We start from the raw sequence: 22,288 nt of genomic DNA on the forward strand, positions 1-22,288 counted from the left end.
TTGCCCAATTAAGAAAAACATAAGAGCTGAGGATATAGCCATGTGGTAGAGCACTTGTCTAGCAGACATAAGGCCCTGGGTTCCATCTCCATCACACACACACACACACACACACACACACACACAGAGTAAAAGATATTTGTGCAGTTGTAGAAAGATGTATCATATGTGCTCATGAGGTTTGATCATTTGCACACATATTACAGACAGTTATTATTGAGTCAATCCTCCACCCCAGCATCCTCTGTGATAGGCTATTAGTTTGTCATAATTAACATAACTTTTTAAAGTTATACTGGGAGCACTGGTTATAGAAAAATGCAACTATGTGCACTTTGGTTTTAAAGGAAAAAATATACTTTTTTTTTCTTTTTTCCTCCCATGTCTCCCCATTCATAATATAAACTAGGCACAGGGCCTAAACTGAGGTATATATGGGGTAGGTTTACTTTGCCTCCTCTTTCTACATAGTCAGTGTAAGAACACAGACTGTGGTAAGCACTAAAAGGTGGTACTATTGTTGTAAGTGGCAATTTTTAGGCTTTGAAACTTATTGAGCTTCTCAAAGAACTTATAATTTGTGAGATATAAGTACCAATATTTTTCATATTAAAAAATAAAACATAAAAACTAAAAATATTTATTGATTCATTTTATATATCAATGCATGCTCATGTAAATATCTTAGCATTACTATGAAATAAATTTTTATTTCATGAGTATCCTAAAATCCATCCTAAAATAAGATGTCAGCTTGTTCCACAAAATAAAAGAACTTAAGGAAGACTGAGATTTAAAAGTGTAATTTTTTGCCATATTTTATAATACTTAGTCTAAAAACAATGAACTGTGTTAAAATATCAGTAGTTTATCCAATCTTGATGAATTTCATTTCTTAGTTTACTGATTATTTTTGCCTGCAATAGTATGAAAGGATATCCTCTAGCTTCTGTGTAATTCATGTGATAGTCTAGAACTTTTATTTCGGCAGCATAATTTCTGTGCTTTTTTTAAAATAAATTTTTTATTAGGGTATATTCTTTATTAGGACATATTATATGGGGGGACTCATAGTGATAATTCTGATTAGGCTTATATTATACATTAGTTACATTGCCTCCATCTTCTCTTCCCCTCAAATCCCTCCCTGCCCCACTTAAAACAATTGCAAGAGGTTTCTTTGTTCTACTTCATATAGCTATGTGAAGTCCATCAACCACATACCATCACCTTAATCTCCTTCATTCACCTTCCCCCCCTCGTTAGTACCTTCCCACACACTGTAACTATTTTACCAATTTTACAGTCCTGTCTTTCATTTTTATATTTAAGTTGGTGTTCAAAGAGGTTTTTCCTAGAAGGTAACACACATGCACAGGAAATCAATGTGAGTCAACTCCCTGTATAGCTATCCTTATCTCAACCAGCAAAAACCCTTGTTCCTTCCTATTATTGCTTATACTTTCTCTTCAACAAAATTAGAGATAAGGGCAAAATAGTTTCTGCCGGGTATCGAGGAGGTTGGGGGGAGAGGTAGGGGGCGGAGTGGGTGGTAAGGGAAGGAGTGGGGGGAGGGGGGAGAAATGACCCAAATATTGTATGCACATATGAATAAAAATAAATAAATAAATAAATAAAAACAAAGAGGTTTCTCAATGTATGCTCATTGTGACTATACTTTGGTCCATTCAGCCCCTTCCATTACTGTCCCTTCTGTGTTTTTTGTTGACTTAATTTCATAACAAAAAATATAAGAACAAAGTTCCTTTACTTAGAAAAGAACCAAGATTTCCACAACCTTCCTTTAAATTATTATTTAAATTATTTTATTATTACTTTTTTTTCTTTTTGTATTTTCTGTGCTGGAGATTGAACCCAAGGTCATGTGCAAGTGCTCTACTACTGAACTACACTCCCAGCCCTTACTTCATAGGTAATAAAAATAGTAATGATTAGGTAACAAATTACCTAACAATTACCCCAACAATGATTCCAGATTTCCTATGACAACATTTTGATTTTAGTCTTCCAAAATTCAGCACCTAAATACAGAAAAAAATTAAAATTTCAGTATATTATTTATACCTAAACTCTACTTGAGAAAACTTCCAGTAGCAAAGATTTGTTATTTTGCTTATCAAAAGAGGTGTTAGAAATAGAGTCTTATTTGATTTGCTACTATTGTAAAAGCTGTATGGGAAAAGTTGTCAAATGGGAAGAAATGCTCAGTCTTCCCTAGATTATGTTTGTAAAGCTAAATATTATTAACACAAACATTTCAGGAACTGTATGCTTTATATGAAGTCCTTGGAGATTTGTCAATGCCTTACTTTTGATAATGTATCTTAACCTCTATTGAAACAGTGGTCAAAATTATGATGAAATAGTTCTTTCACATTTTTGCATATTTATCATTGTCCTTTTGTACTTTATGTGGTGATGGTAACCAACAAAAACATAGTGTTATCTCTTATTATTTTAGATATTATTTCAAATGTTTACTTACCTACAACCTTACCTTTTTCATTTGAATCTGTTGAAGGAGACATCATTCTCTGTATTTCTCACATTCCTGTATGTCATGAGAGGAATGTCAAAATTTTGCAGCCCAGATAGCTCTTTTACCTGGGCCAATTCCCAAGGCTATGCTCTCATAAGTTACTCTGAGGGATGAAGTAAAGTTTTCCCCCGAGACAAAGATTAGGCTTGCTTTTGGCTTACTGTAGAAGTGATGAATTTCCCAAAACTCATTGTTCTTTGGATTGTGACATAAACCCTCTGTACGTACCACATTCATCTGGGGCCCTATGAGGACAAGAGAAATGAATGTAGCTTTTTTTTTATGTTCATGCTTCTTGTGATTCTGTGAGCAAACAGGTCCTCTGTCTGACCCAGGAGTCTCATGTCTTCTTTCTGCACCCATAAAACAGTAAAAATATATCTTTCTGACTTCTAAGTAGAGAGAATTCAAACCCTATAAGCCACAAAAGCTAGAGCTTTCTATATCAATGTTTCTTAATTGAGATGTACATCAGGCTTATCCAGAGTTTTGTATATATAGGTTCTACTATACATTTATTGAATTTCTATTCTTGACATTTTTGGTATATTATGTCTCAGAATTATATGCCATATCTTAAGATTTTTCTCTTTAAAATGGTTCATCCATTTTTATAAATTAGATACAACATTCAATGACTTATCTGAAATCAGATTTGATCACTACTGTTTAGGGAATTTTATTGTGAATAGTTTTGTTTTTCATGTTAGAGAAATAATTAAATACTCCTGCCCATTGTGTTATTCACATCAGAAAGATCAAATTTCCACACTCAAAAATTATTAGTAATAAATTAGTTCTCCTCAGTCTTCAGACAGGATTTCTTTTATTCTAATGCTTATAGGGAGGCTCTGCCAGAGATTACCGGGAAGAGCTAGAGTTTTCCATACAGGATGAGTTTCAGAGCTTCAAGCAAAAGGACTATACTCAAAATTGTTGATATATCAAAGCTGTTCATACATTGTTTAGAGCAGTATAAGTAAACTATGACCTGATTCCCCAAATATTCACTACTTATTTTTATAAAAAATGTTTTATGGAAACACTGCCATTCCCACTTATTTATATATTATCTCTGGCTGCTTTGCTACAATGCTGGTTGAATAGTTGTGAGAGAGAGAATCTGGATTGCAAATTTTGAAATATTTACTATCTGGATTTTATAGAAAAAAATTTGCTCTCAGATTATATCAGTGGATGGGTCTGGGTTTCCACAACCATTTGTAGTTGAAAAGCAAATGGTTCTGTGAAATGAGCAATACAAAGTCTAGCAGAGTAAGAATTAATTAAAATAGATCTAAGTAAACTAATGAGGAAATTTTGATTGTAGGAACTTGTTTAGAATATTGGCTTGTTTTTCCATTTTCTGTATATAATATTAGTAAGTTCTGTTTTTTCTTTTATTTCTTTCTTTCTTTTTCTTTTTTTTTTGGTGGCACCAGGTTTTAAACTGAGGGCCTCACACTTGCTAGGCAGGCTTTCTACCACTTGAGCCACTCCACCAGCTCCTGTTTTTTTCCTTAAGCTATTAGAATACCACAGCAGTGTAATAAAGTCTGCTTTTGTAAACTGAAATGAAACACTATGTGTTTTTACTTTTCATGGTAATGTAGTTAAATGCATAAGCTTAATAAGAGTCTCTCTTCTATTTACACCAGATTATAATTGGAAAAATCAATTATGCAAACAAGGCCTTGCTTCAAATAACATGTTTTTAAAAAAACATAAATTTAATTAGGTGTGACATGATACTTTCAAGGAACTAATGTTGATTTTACATATGGATCTAATGTCTACAATACCCTCCCAGCAATATTGGTTGATGGGGTTCTAGTCTAACAGCTGTTAGGGAGGTTACTTTTTGGAGGGTGAAAGTTTTTAAAAAATTGAGGGATCCCTAGAGAAATTCACTCAAATGTAAAAGGTACTGCAGATAAAATCTGGTGTAGATATTTTCTTGGGCTTGATTTTCTAGTCTTAAGAGAACAAATATGAGATGTTTCTAAAGGTTCGTTTGAAGATTCTTGATGAAAACTTTCAGAGTTAAGTTTGAGGTATCAGTGGTTATTCAATACTGTGTAGCTCTAGATTATTAAAACAATTCCGAGAACACTATTGCTGAATCTAGTAAACAATTGTGCAAAAAATAATAGGCCAGACCAACTTATTCTGTGACCAAATTACACCTTTGAAGTAATTATGATATTTAAATGGAGCAATATCTTAATTTCTCATGCTGCTGCACAAAATTACTACAAATTTAAGGGCTTAAAAAAACACAAATTTAGGGGCTTAAAAAAAACACAAACACAAATTTGACCAGCAGTTCTGAGGTCAGAAGTCAGACAGGAGTCTGACCAGGTAAAAAATGAACATGTCAGCAAGGCTGTGATCTTCTGGAAGCTGTAGAGAAGAATTTCCAGCTTCTAGAGGCCACATGCCTTCCTCAGCTCAGCGCCATTTCTTCTATTTTCAAAATCAGCAATCACAGCAGTGCAATCTCTGCTTCCCTTGATACCTCTCCTCTTAATTGAACTTTCTTTCAATTTAAGGGTTGTCTGATTGCATTGATAATCCAGAATAATCTCTCAACCTCAAGGTTCTCAATTTAGTCACAGGGCACTATGTCTTTTGCTATGTAAATTAACATATTCACAGGCTCTGGGGATTAGGACAGGAACTTTTAGGGTAGTCATTATTCTGCCTAGCACAGGGATTATATAGGAAAAGGCTACAGAGACTTTGAAATGGACTGAAAGATTACTGGGTGTCTTCAATGAAAACTAAATGCTACCTAAGAGCATTTGATCAGGTCATCTGATTCTATGGTGTTTCTGCAGCTTTCATTGCCTTTATGCATTTTAACAACACTGCAAATAACTGATACTAAGCAGAGGATTCTTGGCTATAAATATGTAAATGAGTTTTGTCCTATAGAAAAATAACTGCTTTCCTGCTGCCATATCACAACCACACTCTTCATAGAATAAGCTAGTTTTGTAAATTCATTTCAGCATTACTTTCTGTTTATAAAGACTTAGTTCTTTGAACTCTCCTTCGGTTTTTTTGTTTGTTTGTTTGTTTGGCTTTTTTTTTGAGATTTAAATTTAATTTTATTATTTTTATTATGTTATTGTTGTACATTGTGACATTTAGAAAATAAATAACAGAAATAACACTAAAAATCTGGGGGCTAGAGCCTGAAATCAACATTAGTGGGTTGAAATTAAAGTATCAATATGGCTGTGCTTTTTCCAGAGATTCTAGGGAAGAATCTGTTCTTTGCTTTTTCCAGAAGCAAGTGGCTGTTAGCATTACTTGACTTGTGGTTGCATCACTCCAATCTATTCCTCCATTTCACATATCCTTTTCTTCTCCCTGTGTGTGAACTCTCCTTTGACCTAACACTAACATCTTACTGGGTTCTTCATTAATTAAGAATTAAAACCAATTTGTTTCATGCTCATTTAGTAGTCCTAAAAAAGTCATGATTGTGCCCTCTCTTAAAATTTATCCTTTAACATGGAGACTTTCAATCATATCCAAAAGTAAATAGCATAGTATAGTAAAATTCTATTACTCAGTTCCAATAAATGTTAAGTGAAGGCAATTATGCCCCTTCTTCACTTCCTTCATTTTCCTCCTCTCATACTCTGAAACAACTACCAAAGACCATATTATATCATCCATATATATATATATATTATATTATATATTATATATATATACGACTCTTTAATGATAAGAATTCATTTAACATAGTTATAACTCTAACATCTCACATAAATTGATAATTCCTTAAAATAAACAAGTATCCAATGTTTGAATTTCCAAAAAATCTCATAAAATTATTACTTTTTTCTCACAATTTAAAAAAATCAGAACATAAATGAGGCCTACATGTTGAGGTGCTTTGAACATATTTTAACAATTTCTGCTTTTGAAATAGTTTATTGATGCTTATTCTATGTGCAATAAATTACATCTGTTTAAAGTATACAATTTGACAAGTTTTTTTAAGTTTCTTTTTTAAAATTCATTTGTTCTCCTTCAATATCTCTTTTAATCTTGCAGTTTATTTGTCTAGAATATATTCAGGCTCTTTGACTTTAGGGTTTTTCAGATTGTGAGTTTGGCTGATTGCTACTCTGGTATAACTTAATATATATCTTGGTCTTCTGCAGGTCTTATAAATTGATATTTGATGGTTGATATCTTGTTCTAGTCATTCATTAGAGTTTATAAAATTGTGGAATTGTAATAATTTAATTCATTTTTTACTTCTTAGCTTGATTAGCTAGAATATATCTATATGGAAAAATGTCACCTGATTTTTTATTTGATGATTTAATGACATAATTCCTATAGGAGAGCTAAATAAATGCTTAATTCCTTCTCTTAACTTACCAGTTTCTAAAATAATTAGTTATTTTTCCAGAATACCACAATGATGACTCAGTAGATGGATGTTGTCTCTCTCTCTCTCTCTCCCTCTCATGTGCATATGTATGTATGTGTGTATTGTAGCATGAGAACTCATGAGCAAATATAGTTGTTGTATTTGAATATATCATTATTATAAAGGATGGTTAAATAGCAATTTTTAGCCAATGGCATCCTTTTTCACTTGTTAGTTTCTTTCTTTGAGATGAATGTTCTTTAGCCCAGGCTGGTGTTGAATTCACAATCTTCCTGCCTCGGCCTTAGGCATGCACCACTGTGCCTGATTGAAAGGAATCCTTTTAAAGTAAACTCCTATGATCTTTGATAAGACCTTAGGAATATATAATAATTTCTTTGCTTTGTGGTATGATGTTATTTAATCTCATCCTGCACTTGTTCTGCCTCAGCTTTGAATCAGGCAGTGGGAAATGGTATCTGGAGATTATAATAGGGGTATTCATTGGCATTTTGGTTATTGTTTCCGGACAGTTTCAGGAAAAAGAGCTATTAAATAAGACAGTATATACTAAAAATTCACATTGTTAATGCAAATTTAAACTGCAAATTTATACTTAACTTGTTTCATCTTTTCTATTTATTTCCTTTCTCCCACACAGTGCATCCTAGTTCTTCATAATACTGGAGATGCTAGAATTTAATAGTGACTTATTTACTCCTTTTTGTTTTATTCCACATCACCTAGAAAGCAATCTAAAAAGAGCAAATCTGAGGGGGGTGATCCAAAATGGCAGATAAGGTAGGGAATCAGAAATCCTAAGCTCTGTGACCCCAGAAGTCTCCTTGAGACATCAGAACTACACTTGGGCAATTAGCCAAAATAATAACCACCATCACATTAGGTGCAGATAGGTACTTTCACTTAGCAGCTGCAAAAATCCCACATAGCACAGCCAGCAAGGCATGTACAGCCCTGGGAAAAAAGAAGGTCCTGGCCACTTCTCTTTTCTTTCTTTCTTTTTTCTTTCTCCCAATAAGCAGAAGACAGAGCATTAATCAGAATCAAACTTTGCAACATCCTGGACCCTTAGCCCATGGGAAGCCTCCCTACCCCATGCCACACTGAAAAAAAAAGCAGAACAATTTCTTCCTGCCATCCGGCTCCACTCCCCTACCCACTCCTCAGGAAAATAATCCAGTGCAGCTCCCAGGCAGACTGAACCTCCCCTTCCCCAGCAAAATTGAAAAACATGAACAGTGAACTGTAATCTAACACCAACAGTGGAGATGGAGGTGGAATGCTGAACCTGCCCCAGAGAACAAGGGAGGGACAAGAAGCCAAACTCTCAGTACCAAACTCTCAGTGAACTAATGTGGGTAAAGCAGCAAAATCTGAGCAGAGGGTGGGGCAATAGGCCAAACTCCCAAAGCAAGGCAGGTAGTGAATCCCAAAGCCAATCTCTGGGAACAAGGGAAGATTCAAAATTGAATTGCCCCACCTTGCTATGGGTGGAGCTGACCAAACAGAGCTGCAGGTGAAGGGCAACCCAGCTGCTGCCTGGTGGAAACAATGGCTCGGACCATCCTACATGAGCTGGCAGTCTTACCTCACCTCAGAATTCCAAATAATCTTGTGGACAGAAGGAACCAAATACTAATCATAGGCCAGTCACCTGTGAGACCATGTCAGAGCTTCTGATTGTACATGAATACCAGAATTGGAAACCTAAGAAATAACCCCAGAACTTTTATCAAAAGTCTGAACTTTCTGTGGTTCCTGAACCTGTTTTTTTTCTTTTTTTAATTTTAATTTTTATTATTCCTGCATTATTAACTTCACCATCACTATTCCCTTACCCCTATTCTTACCCTCTTCACTGTCCCTCCTTTTCCTGTGCTACCATCCCTTGTTCTTCCTCGCAACTACTCTTTCTGCCCTTTCCAATCCACTCTTTCCCCTGTCTTTATCTGCTCCTCTTATTCTCCCCAACCTGTCACCACACTACCCCTCTCTCCTACACACTCACCACCTGCTGATTAGATTGCTATACCAACTGTACACAACCCCAGTCCCCTGCAGTTCCTGACACAACCACCCTCCATTACAACAGAAATATACCCAAACACACACAAGGGCCACAAAACCCAGCAAACCCCATATCTCTTCCCCCACCCACCCACCCCTTTTCCTGCCCCCCTTTTTAGTGCCACCTTTCCCAATTCCCCAAAATCTAGAAATAGCTTAATGACCATTACCTGCCCCAACTCCCACTGTTTATAGATATTATCATCAAGGAGTTTTCTGTATAGTATGTAAACAACTGGTATGGCATTGAAACTGTGAATTTGTTATTGCTAAATTACACTTTTAGGGCAGGGACAGAAAGAACAAATCAACCTAGCTAGCAGCCAAGTCAATCACAACACAAAAATTAAATCAGGGAAAGAAATCAGGCAATCAAAATGACCAACTAGTCTATCAAATCATAGCTGCACATAACCAAGTGGAGCAATGGGAAGAAGAAGGGATGGAAACAACTCTTCTCATAATAATAATAATAATAATAATAATAATAATAATAATAATAATTCAATACAAGATTCAGTGGGAAATGAAGAAAATGGATACCCAATTCCTGACCTCAACAAAACAATGATGAATGTCACTAAGGAGCCCAGTGACACACACATAAAAGCCCCCAAGGAAGAAATTTTGGAAGATATCACCAAGAAATTCATGGATAAGATACTAGACATGGTTAACCAGAATGTACAACATGCACTCAAGAAATTTCAAGACACCAAAAATAAAGAACATAAAAAGACACAGAAACAAATAAAGAAACTGTTATGTTCGAGGTGTTGTGTGGGCTCATGTCTAGGGCCCTTGCCTTTATAGGTCAGAGAACTGGCTTGTAAAGCAGCTGATTGATGAACCAAAGCTGCTATACAAAGTAGGATTTATTAGAAAGAAAGGAAAGGCTACAGGTAGAACAGTACAGTGGAGCCTGGAAACTGGGAGCTCTCTGCTCATGTAAAAACTGGGGTTTTAGTGGATGTTTTAACTCTGGGTTAGGTGGGCTCTTTTCATTGGTCATGGATTCGTGGGCTTTCTTAGGTGAACTGGTTTGTTTTGTCCTTTATTGGGGGAAGAGAAACAATCATGAGAGCATTTTACTAATCAGCCCCATGGCAGATTTATCAGACCCAATATCCCCTCTTCAGGATGCAGAAATGCAGATTTACAACTCCCACTCAGGATGTAGGAATGCAGATTTACAACTCTTTCTCAGGTTGCAGGAATACAGATGTCAGGATGTAGGTATGATATTGCTGGGCAGGGGGGATGGGATACTCACTTATCTGCCTTAAGTCTCCAGACCAAATGAAACTCAGAGAGGACTTCAACAAACACCAAAGTGAAACAAAGGACACTATAAAAAGGGAGACACATGAATTAAAGATGACAACACAAAATATAAAAGAAGAATTGAACAAAGATATGCAAAATCTCAGAAAAAGTAATCAAACAGAACTCCTGGAAATAAAAAATCCCTTTAGTCAAAAAAAAAAAAAAAAAAAAAAAAAAAACAGTGGAAGCCACTCCAGCAGATTATAACAAGTGGAAGACAGAATCTCCACGGTTGAAGATGAAATAGTAATTCAAGAAAAAAACAGAAGAAATCTTAGTCAAACAATTCAAGAGCTGTGAAAGGAATATGTGAGACCAACTCTGAGAATCATGGGCATTGAACAAGTAGAAGAGGCACAACCCAAAGGGATACATAATACATTCAATAAAATAATAAGAGAAAAATTCCCAAATCTCAAGAAAGTTTTGCCTATTGAGATACAGGAAGCCTCCAGGACACCAAACAGACTTGACCAAAATAACACCCCCCCCACAGTATGTTATCATTAAAACAACAAACACAGAGAACAGAGAAAGAATATTGAAGACTGAAAAAGAGAAAAAAATATATAACAAATAAAGGTAAACCCATCAAAGTAACAGCAGATTTCTCAACAGAAACCTTAAAACCAAGAAGGGTATGGAGTGAAGTATTTCAGGCACTGAATGAAAATAACTTCAGAACTAGCATACTCTACCCAGTATGCAATAAAAATCTTCCATGACAAACAGAAACTGAAACAATACATGATCAGCAAGCCATGACTACAGAAGATTTACAAGGAATTCTGCACACAGAAGATGAAAGTAAACAAAACCATGAGAGGATGGGAATTATCAAACCACAGGAGGAAAAAAGACAAGTAATCAGAGAGCAGCATTGGTTCGGCTGCACACAATCAAATCCTTAAACAACAAAAACAACTAAATGACAGGAATCACTACATATCTATCGATATTAACACTGAATGTCAGTGGACTCAACTACCCTATCAAAAAACATCACTGGAAAACTGGATTAAAAAGGAAGATCTGACAGTCTCTTTTTTACATGAGAACTACCTTATTGACAGAAATAAATACTGGCTTAGGGTGAAAGGCTAGAAGATTTACCAAGCCAATGGCCCCTGAAAACAAGGAGGAATAGCAATACTTATATCTTGAATATACAAAGTAGACTTCAAACCTACATTGGTCAAATGAGATAAAGAAGAACACTTATGCCCCACTACTGATGAATGGATCAAGAAAATGTGGTATCTATACACAATGGAATTTTATGCAGCCATGAAGAAGAATGAAATGTTATCATTCACTGGTAAATGGATGGAATTGGAGAACATCATTCTGAGTGAGGTTAGCCTGGCCCAAAAGACCACAAATTGTATGTTCTCCCTCATATGTGGACATTAGATTAAGGGCAAACACAACAAGGGGATTGGACTTTGAGCACAGGATAAAAGCGAGAGCTCACAAGGGAGGGGTGAGGATAGGTAAGACACCTAAAAAATTAGCTAGCATTTGTTGCCCTTAACACAGAGAAACTAAAGCAGATACCTTAAAAGCAACTGAGGCCAACAGGAAAAGGTGACCAGGAACTAGAGAAAAGTTTAGATCAAAAAGAATTAACCTAGAAGGTAACACACATGTGTTTTCTGGCCATTTGAATTTCTTCTTTTGAGAAAGTTCTGTTTAGTTCACATGCCCATTTCTTTATTGGTTCATTAGTTTTGGGAGAATTTAGTTTTTTAAGTTCCCTGTATATTCTGGTTATCAGTCCTTTGTCTGATGTATAGTTGGCAAATATTTTCTCCCACTCTGTGGGTGTTCTTTTCAGTTTAGAGACCATTTCTTTTGATGAACAGAAGCTTTTTAGCTTTATGAGGTCCCATTTGTCTATGCTATCTCTTCCTTGCTGTGCTGCTGGGGTTTCATTGAGAAAGTTCTTACCTATACCTACTAACTCCACAGTATTTCCTACTCTTTTCTGTATCAACTTAAGAGTTTGTGGTCTGATATTAAGATCCTTGATCCATTTTGAGTTAATCTTGGTATAGGGTGATATACATGGATCTAGTTTCAGTTTTTTGCAGACTGCTAACCAGTTTTCCCAGCAGTTTTTGTTGAACAGGCTGCTATTTCTCCATCATATATTTTTAGCTCCTTTGTCAAAGATAAGTTGGTTATAGTTGTGTGGCTTCATATCTGGGTCCTCTATTCTGTTCCACTGGTCTTCATGTCTGTTTTTGTGCCAGTACCATGCTGTTTTTACTGTTATTGTTTTGTAATATAGTTTGAAGTCAGGTATTGTGATACCTCCTGCATTGTTCTTTTGACTGAGTATTGCCGTGGCTATTCGTGGCCTCTTGTGTTTCCATATAAATTTAACAGTAGATTTTTCAATCTCTTTAATGAATGTCATTGGAATTTTGATGGGAATTGCATTAAACATGTAGATTACTTTTGGGAGTATCGACATTTTTACTATGTTGATTCTACCAATCCATGAGCATGGGAGATCTCTCCACTTTCTATAGTCTTCCTCAATCTCTTTCTTCAGAAGTGTATAGTTTTCCTTGTAGAGGTCTTTCACATCTTTTGTTAGGTTTATACCTAGGTATTTGATTTTTTTTGAGGCTATTGTAAATGGAATTGTTTTCATACATTCTTTTTCCGTTTGCTCATTGTTAGTGTATAGAAATACTAATGATTTTTCTATGTTGATTTTATATCCTGCTACCTTGCTATAGCTATTGATGATGTCTAGAAGCTTCTGAGTAGAGTTTTTTGGGTCTTTAAGGTATAGGATCATGTCATCTGCAAATAGGGATATTTTGACAGTTTCTTTACCTATTTGTATTCCTTTTATTCCTTCTTCTTGCCTAATTGCTCTGGCTAGGAATTCCAGTACTATGTTGAATAGGAATGGAGATAGTGGGCATCCTTGTCTGGTTCCTGATTTTAGAGGGAATGGTTTCAGTTTTTCTCTGTTAAGTATAATGCTGGCTGTAGGTTTGTCATATATAGCTTTTATAATGTTGAGGAACTTTCCTTCTATTCCTAGTTTTCTTAGAGCTTTTATCATGAAATGATGTTGGATCTTATCAAAGGCTTTTTCTGCATCTATTGAGATGATCGAGTGGTTTTTGTCTTTGCTTCTGTTAATGTGGTTTATTACGTTTATTGATTTTCATATGTTGAACCACCCCTGCATTCCTGGGATGAAGCCTACTTGGTCGTGGTGAATAATCTTTTTGATGTGTTGCTGAATTCAGTTTGCCATTATTTTGTTGAGGATTTTTGCATCAATGTTCATTAAGGAGATTGGCCTATTGTTCTCCTTTTTGTAGGTGTCTTTGCCTGGTTTTGGGATAATTGTAATACTTGCTTCATAAAATGTGTTTGGCAGTTTTCCTTTGCTTTCTATTTCATGGAACAGTTTAAGGAGGGTTGGTATCAGTTCTTCTTTAAAGGTCTGATAGAATTCAGCAGAGAATCCATCAGGTCCTGGACTTTTCTTTTTGGGGAGACTCTTGATTGCTCCTTCAATTTCATTTTGTGTTATAAGTCTATTCAGGTGATTAATTTCCTCTTGGTTCAGTTTTTGATGATCATATGTATCTAGAAATCTATCCATTTCTTTAAGATTTTCAAATTTATTTGAATATAGGTTCTCAAAGTAGTCTCTGATGATTTTCTGGACTTCCATGGTGTTTGTTGTTATCTCCCCTTTTGCATTCCTAATTCTACTAATTTGGGTTTTTTCTCTCCTCGTTTTAGTCAGGTTTGCCAGGGGTCTATCGATCTTGTTTATTTTTTCGAAGAACCAACTTTTTGTTTCATTAATTCTTTGTATGGTTTTTTTGGTTTCTATTTCATTGATTTCAGCTCTTATTTTTATTATTTCTCTCTTTCTATTTGTTTTGGGATTTGCTTGTTCTTGTTTTTGTAGGAGTTTGAGATGTATCATTAGGTCATTGATTTGGGATCTTTCAATCTTTTTAATATATGCACTCATGGCTATAAACTTTCTTCTCAAGACTGTCTTAGCTGTGTCCCATAGGTTCCGGTAGGTTGTGTTTTCATTTTCATTGACTTCCAGGAACTTTTTAATTTCCTCTTTTATTTCATCAATGATCCATTGTTCATTAAGTAATGAGTTATTTAGTTTCCAGCTGTTTGAATGTTTTTTGTCTTTACTTTTGTTGTTGAGTTTTACTTTTACTGTATTGTGGTCAGATAGTATGCACGGTATTATTTCTATTTTCTTATATTTGCTGAGGCTTGCTTTGTGCCCTAGGATATGATCTGTTTTGGAGAAGGTTCCATGGGCTGCTGAGAAGAATATATATTGTGTAGAGGTTGGATCAAATGTTCTGTAGACATCTACTAGGTCCATTTGATCTATTGCATATTTTAGATCTTGGATTTCTTTATTGATTTTTTGTTTGGATGACCTATCTATTGATGATAATGGGGTATTAAAGTCTCCCACAACCACTGTGTTGGTGTGTATATATGCTTTTAGGTCTTTCAGGGTATGTTTGATGAAATTGGGTGCGTTGACATTGGGTGAATACAGATTGATGATTATTATTTCCTTTTGGTCTATTTCCCCTTTTATTAGTATGGAATGTCCTTCTTTATCTCGTTTGATCAATGTAGGTTTGAAGTCTACTTTGTCAGAGATAAGTATTGCTACTCCTGCTTGTTTTCGGGGGCCATTGGCTTGGTAAATCTTCTTCCAGACTTTCATTCTAAGCATATGCTTATTTCTGTCGGTGAGATGAGTCTCCTGTAAGCAATAAATTGTTGGATCTTCTTTTTTAATCCATTTTGTCAAACGGTGTCTTTTGATGGGTGAATTAAGTCCATTAATATTAAGCATTAGTACTGATAAGTATGTGGTGATTCCTGCCATTTAGTTGTCTTTGTTGTTTGAAGGTTTGATTGTGTGTACCTAAGTTGAGGTTACTCTCTACTGTCTTGCTTTTTCTTATCCTGTGGTTTGGTGCTGCCTGCCTTTTCATGGTTAAGTTGGGTGTCACTTTCTGTGTGCAGGATACCTTGCAGAATCTTTTGTAATGGTGGCTTTGTGGTCACATATTGTTTTAGTTTCTGCTTATCATGGAAGACTTTTATTGCTCCATCTATTTTGAATGATAGCTTTGCTGGGTAGAGTATCCTGGGGTTGAAGTTATTTTCATTCAGTGCCCGGAAGATCTCACCCCACGGTCTTCTTACTTTTAATGTTTCTGTTGAGAAGTCTGCTGTGATTTTGATGGATTTACCTTTGTATGTTACTTGTTTTTTCTCTCTTACAGCCTTCAATATTCTTTCCTTAGTTTCTGAACTTGTTGTTTTAATGATGATATGTCGTGGAGTAGTTCTATTTTGATCTGGTCTGTTTGGTGTCCTGGAGGCCTCTTGCATTTGTATGGGAATATCTTTCTTTAGATTTGGGAAATTTTCCATTGTTATTTTGTTGAATATATTATGCATTCCCTTCGCTTGCACCTCTTCTTCTTCGATGCCCATGATTCTCAAGTTTGGTCTTTTGATGGAGTCAGTGAGTTCTTGCATTTTCTTTTCACAGGTCTTGAGTTGTTTAATTAATAGTTCTTCGGTTTTCCTTTAATTACCATTTCATCTTCAAGTTCTGAGATTCTGTCTTCTGTTTGTTCTATTCTGCTGGATTGGCCTTCCGTTTTGTTTTGCAGTCCTGTTTCATTCTTTTTTCTGAGGTTTTCCATATCCTGGCAGTTTTCCTCTTTCATGTTGTCTATTTTTGTCCTGAGTTCATTTATCCGTTTATTCATTGTGTTTTCTCTTTCACTTTGGTGTTTATACAGTGCTTCTATGGTTTCCTTTATTTCTTCTTTTGCTTTTTCAAATTCTCTATTTTTGTTGTCTTGGAATTTCTTGAGTGTCTCCTGTACATTTTAGTTGACCCTATCCAGTATCATCTCTATAAAATTCTCATTGAGTACTTGTAGTATGTCTTCTTTTAAATTATTCTTGTGGGCTTCATTGGGTCCTTTGGCATAGTTTATCTTCATTTTGTTGGAGTCTGGCTCTGAGTTTCTGTTCTCTTCATTCCCCTCTGGTTTCTGTACTAATTTTTTGCTGTGGGGAAACTGGTTTCCCTGTTTTTTCTGTCTTCCCGTCATTGTCCTTGATGTTGTTACTGTCCCTGTACTGTGTGCAATTAAGTATTTTCTAGCTTGTAATAATAACAATGGTAATATTTAGAATGGAATGTTGAGCTGAGATGGAAAGCAAGAAGTTAAAGAAAAGGGGAAAGCAAATATACAGACAAGAGGGAGAAAGCAGAACAAGGTATCAGACAAGAGAGTTTCAAAGGTGTAAACAGGGAGTGTTAGTGTACTAATTGACAGTAAGCTGAACAGACATTAGAGAGACAGAGAGAGGATTGAAAATCAAAGATAAAAAAATAAAAAATAAGTAAATGAAAGAAATATCTATATATAAAAATGAATTAAAATAGAATGGAAAATAGAAAATTAAAAAAAAAACAAAAAACAAAAAACAAAATACTTCCAAGTTTATATGCAATGCAGTTTCAGTCTTAATAATTTGGGTGTCGGTGTCAATCTCCAGTCCTGGAGTTGGTGCCTCAGATGTTGTTCTGTAGTTGCCTCATCAAAGGGAATGCATAAAGTAGAACAAAACTACACACTCACACACACACACACACACACACACACACAAAAGCCCCACCAAGTGTCCCCAGTTCAAATGCAATACAGTTTCAGTAAGTTTTTCAGCTTGCAGGTGTAATTTGGTTGTTCTCTCATCAAAGGTAGGGAGAAAAAGAAAAAAAAGCGTCTGGAGACAGTTCTGAGAGTGGTATCTGCAACTGTGGCTTGCCTGCCTGCTGCTCTCAGCCTGCTGTAGCTGGCAGCATTATTTATGCAGATCTCAGGGGTGAACTTAGCACTCACCTGGTCCCACAGGCTTTGTTTGTTCAGAGTTCTCCTGTGCAGGAGCCTCTGCCAAAAGCTTTCCCCTTTCCAAGCACTGGGAAAGGTGACACTCCCCCCCCATTGTCAGGCCTGCATGTTTATTTACAGTTCATGTGGGAGGTGGGTCTTTCCCCCTCTCCTGTGCAGTTTTCCTCCCACTGCCACTTTCACAAGCTTTCCTACTCCTGATTACTGGGCGGTACTGCTGCTCCTGCTGGCCACCATGTTTGTTTACAGTTCACGTGGGAAGTGGGTCTTCCCTCCTCTCCTGTGGAGTTTTTCTCCCTCCGCCACTCTCACAAGCTTCCCCGCTCCTGGTTGCTGGCCACGCGCCCCACTCCTGCCAGAGCCTCTCCGGCCCACCTGGCTTGTTTATTTACAGTCCCGGGAACGATTCCCTTCCCCCACTCTTCAGAGCTCAGGGCGCCCCACCCTCTTTCCAGCATGTCTTAATTGTTCTTATTGCTTATTACTCAGTTTCTCTTTTTTTCCCTGGGTGGAGGTCAGTCTGTCCAGGGGGCTATGCTGCTCTGGCCCAGGCTTGTCTGTGGGAGAACCACGGTACTGCGAAGTTTACCTGGTCCGCGTCTTCCCAGTGGGTGCCAGGCACTGGTGGCCTGGGGGCCCTCCTCGTTTCTCCGTTTAACGTGAAGTGGAGATTCTCTGCACCAGCTGGAGGTGTGGAGGGGTCAAAGTTATGCCTTTTCTCAGTGATTATGTTTGCAAAGTGTGTCTCCAGCATCTCTACAAGATTTTACTATAGGAGGCTCGCTTTCTGCTTCCTACCTCTAGCCGCCATCTTGGAATCCAGAAAAAAGCCTTTGATAAGATTCAACACCACTTCATGATAAAAGCTTTAAGAAAACTAGGAATAGAAGGAATTTACCTCAACATTATAAAGGCTATATATGACAAACCTATTGCCAACATTATACTTAATAGGGAAAAACTGAATCCATTTCCCCTAAAGTTGAGAATGAGACAAGGATGCCCACTCTCCTCACTCCTATTCAACATAGTCCTGGAATTCCTAGCCAGAGCAATAAGGCAAGAAGAAGAAATAAAAGGAATATAGCTAAAGAAATAATCAAAGTATCTCTATTTGCAGATGACATGATCCTATACCTTGAAGACTCAAAATGCTCCACTGATAAACTTCTAGATACCACAAACAGCTTCAGCAATGTAACAGGATGCAAAATCAACTTACAAAAATCAGTAGCCTTTCTATACACCAACAATAAACAAATTAACAATGCATACAGGAAAACAATTCCATTTACAATAGCCTCAAAAAAATCAAACACCTAGGAATAAACTTAACAAAAGATGTAAATGACCTCTAAAAGGAGAAATAGAAACCACTGAAGAAAGAGATAGAAGAAGACTACAGAAGATGGAAATATCTTCCATGGTCATGGATTGGCAGAATCAACATAGTAAAAATGGCTATACTACCAAAAGCAATCTACATGTTCAATGCAGTTCCCAACAAAATACCTATGACATTCATCACAGAGATTGAAAAATCAATCCTACCTTCACACAAATACTGCTAATAATCAAGGCCATACTGAGCAAAAAGAGCAATGCTGGAGGTATCACAATACCCAACTTCAAACCATACTAGAGACATAGCAATAAAAACAGCATGGTACTAGCATAAAAACAAACATGGCACCAGTGGAACAGAATAGAGGACCCAGATATGAATCCACACAGCTACATCCACCTTACTTTTGACAAAGATACCAAAAACATGCAATGGAGAAAAGACAGCCTCTTCAACAAATGTTGCTGGGAAAGTGGATATCTGCCTGCAGAAAACTGAAACTAGATCCATGCTTGTCACCCTGTAGTACTATCAGCTCAAAGTGGATTAAGGACCTTAATATCAGACCCAAAACCTTGCAGTTAGTATAGCAAAGAGCATACTCTGGAAGCAATAGGTATAGCCAAGGACTTCCTCAGTAGAACTCCAGCAGCTCAGCAACTAAGAGAAAGGATGGACAAATGGGACTTCATAAAACTAAAAAGCTTCTGCACAACAAAAGAAATAGTCTCTAAACTGAAGAGACAACACACAGAGTGGGAGAAAATATTTGCCAGCTATATATCAGACGAGGGACTGATAACCAGAATGTAGAGGGAGCTCAAAAACCTAAACTCCCCCAAAATTAATGAATCCACAAAGAAGTGGGCAACTGAGCTAAACAGAAATTTTTCGAAAGAAGAATTCCAAATGGCCAAAAAATACATGAAAAAATGCTCACCATCCCTGGCCATAAAGGAAATACAAATATAAACAACACTAAGATTCCATCCCACATCTGTTAGAATTGCTACCATCAAGAACACCACCACCACCAAATGTTGGTGAGGATTCGGGGAAAAAGGTACCCTCATACATTGTTGGTGGGAATGGAAGCTAGTACAACCACTTTGGAAAACAATATGGATGCTTCCTACAAAACTAAACACAGATCTGCCATATGATCCAGCAATACTTCTCCTAGGGATATACCTAAAGGAATGCAACTCAAGTTATTACAAAGACACCTGGACACCCATGTTTATTGCAGCAGTATTCACAATAGCCAAGCTGTGGAAACAGCCAAGATGCCCCACTACTGACTAATAGATTAAGAAAATGTGGTATTTATATATAATGGAATTTTATTCGGTCACAAAGAAGAATGAAATTTTGTCATTCACAAGTAAACGGATAGTACTGGAGAGCATCATTTTAAGCAAAGTTAGCCAGGTTCAGAAGGCTAAAAATCACATGTTCCCCCCCATATGTGGATTATAGACCCAAAACAAATGCAGTAATATTATTGGACATGTGTCAAGCACTAAGGTGAGAACATGCATGGGAGGAATAGGGAAAGGGCAGTAAACCTAAAACTTGAATGTGGTTGATGTGCTCACTGTAGAGAAGTGAATAAAGTAATCTTAAACTGGCAGAGGCCACTATGAGAAGGGGACCAGGAAGTAGTGAAGAGGTCTGGCAGAGATGAACCAATGTGGGTTGCAGTACACACGTGCATGAAAGCAATGCTAGGTATCTCTCTGTATAGCTATCTTTATCTTAAAGTAGCAAAAATGCTGTTTTTCTTTTTATCTCTTGTCTCTTCGATAAAATCAGAGAACAAGAAAGTGGAACAGGTTCTTCCCAGAAAGGGGTGGGGGAGGAGTGGGGAGGTAGTTCAAACAACGTATACACATGTAAGTAAACGTAAAAATGGTAAAAGAAAGAAAAAAATAAAAAGATCAAATCCTACTAATAACAGCAATCTATTTACAGATAAAAGGTGTAATTTATTTTTAAGAAAGTTCTTTTTGACCTTAGAGTACTTACTCTTCAAAACGCTTAGAATTCTTTCTATTAGTTAGCTATGCCACAGTCCTAAGGGCTGTATTGGATGACAAAAAGAAGGTTGATATCTGTTACTCTAAAGTAATAAGATACTTCTATAATTTTTTAGACCTTCAACAAACAGCAAATGGTTAACTACATGGGGTATTTTTTTTTGCTTTGCAGAGAAATAAACTTCTATCTTGTTTTATTTTTTGCTAGTATGTTATGTACACTAGAAACTAACTCTATAGGATATAAAATATAAACAAATCAAATAGGATTAAGTAGTAAAAGCAGAAGTAAAACCAGAAAGCATTGACTAAATAAGTAAAGGATAACCAGAAGTGTTATTAAAGATAGTTTAATCTATAATTGGAATTTGACATGTATGTGGTTTTTCAATATTTCATATATTTAAATTAGATTAAAATGAATTACTTTGGGAAATAAGTCTTTGAAATGTCCAAAACTAATTTTTAGACATTCTTACTTGGTTTTCATGTCAATTTTAAAATTTATTCTATGTACATGATTTTATATTTTAAATCATTCTGCATAATTTTAATTAATTTTTAGATTCAAATTTAAATTGAATGAAGATAAATCCTCATTTCCAATGAATATCCCTAAAAATAATATTTTTTTATGCTTTACTTTTTATTGTAATTTAAGGAATGTAAATGGTTATTGAAAAATCCTCAACAATTTAATATACTTTAAGAGGTTTCAAAATTCTTTTTCATACTGACTCTAATAAGTATCGGAAGTCTTTAAGTTCTGAGATGGCATTAGGGATAATAGTAATATCAACCAATATCCTGGTAACACCTAATCTATTTGATATATCTATGTATAAGAATTCATAAGCTGTAAATACTAATTGGCTATCCAAAAACTGTCAAAAACTTGATAAAATGAAGCATTTTTTGTAGTTACTTATTTGAAAAATGAAATATATGTATGTTGATAAGGAACTATAAATTAAAATACCAGGACATTATTTTTCCTGAAAAATGAACTACTAACCTAGGGCAGCGTAGCTCCCTCTTATGTGTATACTCCTTTCATCTACTTAACTTTAGTTCTTCTGGCTTTGGTTTAGATATTGCTTCTTCTTTACCTCTTGTCCCTCTTGGAACACTTGTCCTATTCCCTTGTAACTGCTTCTTTGCCCTCAGCTCAGCCTCAGACTGAAACTGCATCTTGTTTACCACTATACCTCTGAACCTCCTACTGGCTCTAGTAAAAATTGTTGCTCAATAAATAATCATTATATTACAATAAGCCAAGACTTTTTAGCATTTCTGACAGATAATAAACTTCCTGATCATAGATTTACCATTCCTCATAAATAATACCTCAAGAAAGCCACTCCATGAATATTCTGGAACAAATGAAGAATCATAAGGGAAGCCAACTACACCATCCCCAACAGGTGCTAAAGACCCAAATCTTTTTTACATTTGACTTCAGCTAGAGTAAAACTGCTTTCTATTGTTTCAGTTTAATTCATACAACACTTTTGAGTTTTCTTGGTTTCCTTAGAACTACACCAATAACCAAGACTC

At 36.0% G+C, this 22,288-nt stretch overlaps 1 non-coding gene across 1 annotated transcript; it reads right to left on the reverse strand.

Moving 5' to 3' along the window:
- Positions 1 to 379: 379 nt before the first annotated feature.
- LOC141423734 (small nucleolar RNA SNORA51) lies at positions 380 to 511 on the reverse strand. The gene has a single exon (XR_012448553.1). It is a non-coding gene; the product is annotated as a small nucleolar RNA SNORA51 (small nucleolar RNA).
- Positions 512 to 22,288: the final 21,777 nt, after the last annotated feature.

This window comes from Castor canadensis, chromosome 5 (assembly GCF_047511655.1).
Source record: "Castor canadensis chromosome 5, mCasCan1.hap1v2, whole genome shotgun sequence".
NCBI lineage: Eukaryota > Metazoa > Chordata > Mammalia > Rodentia > Castoridae > Castor > Castor canadensis.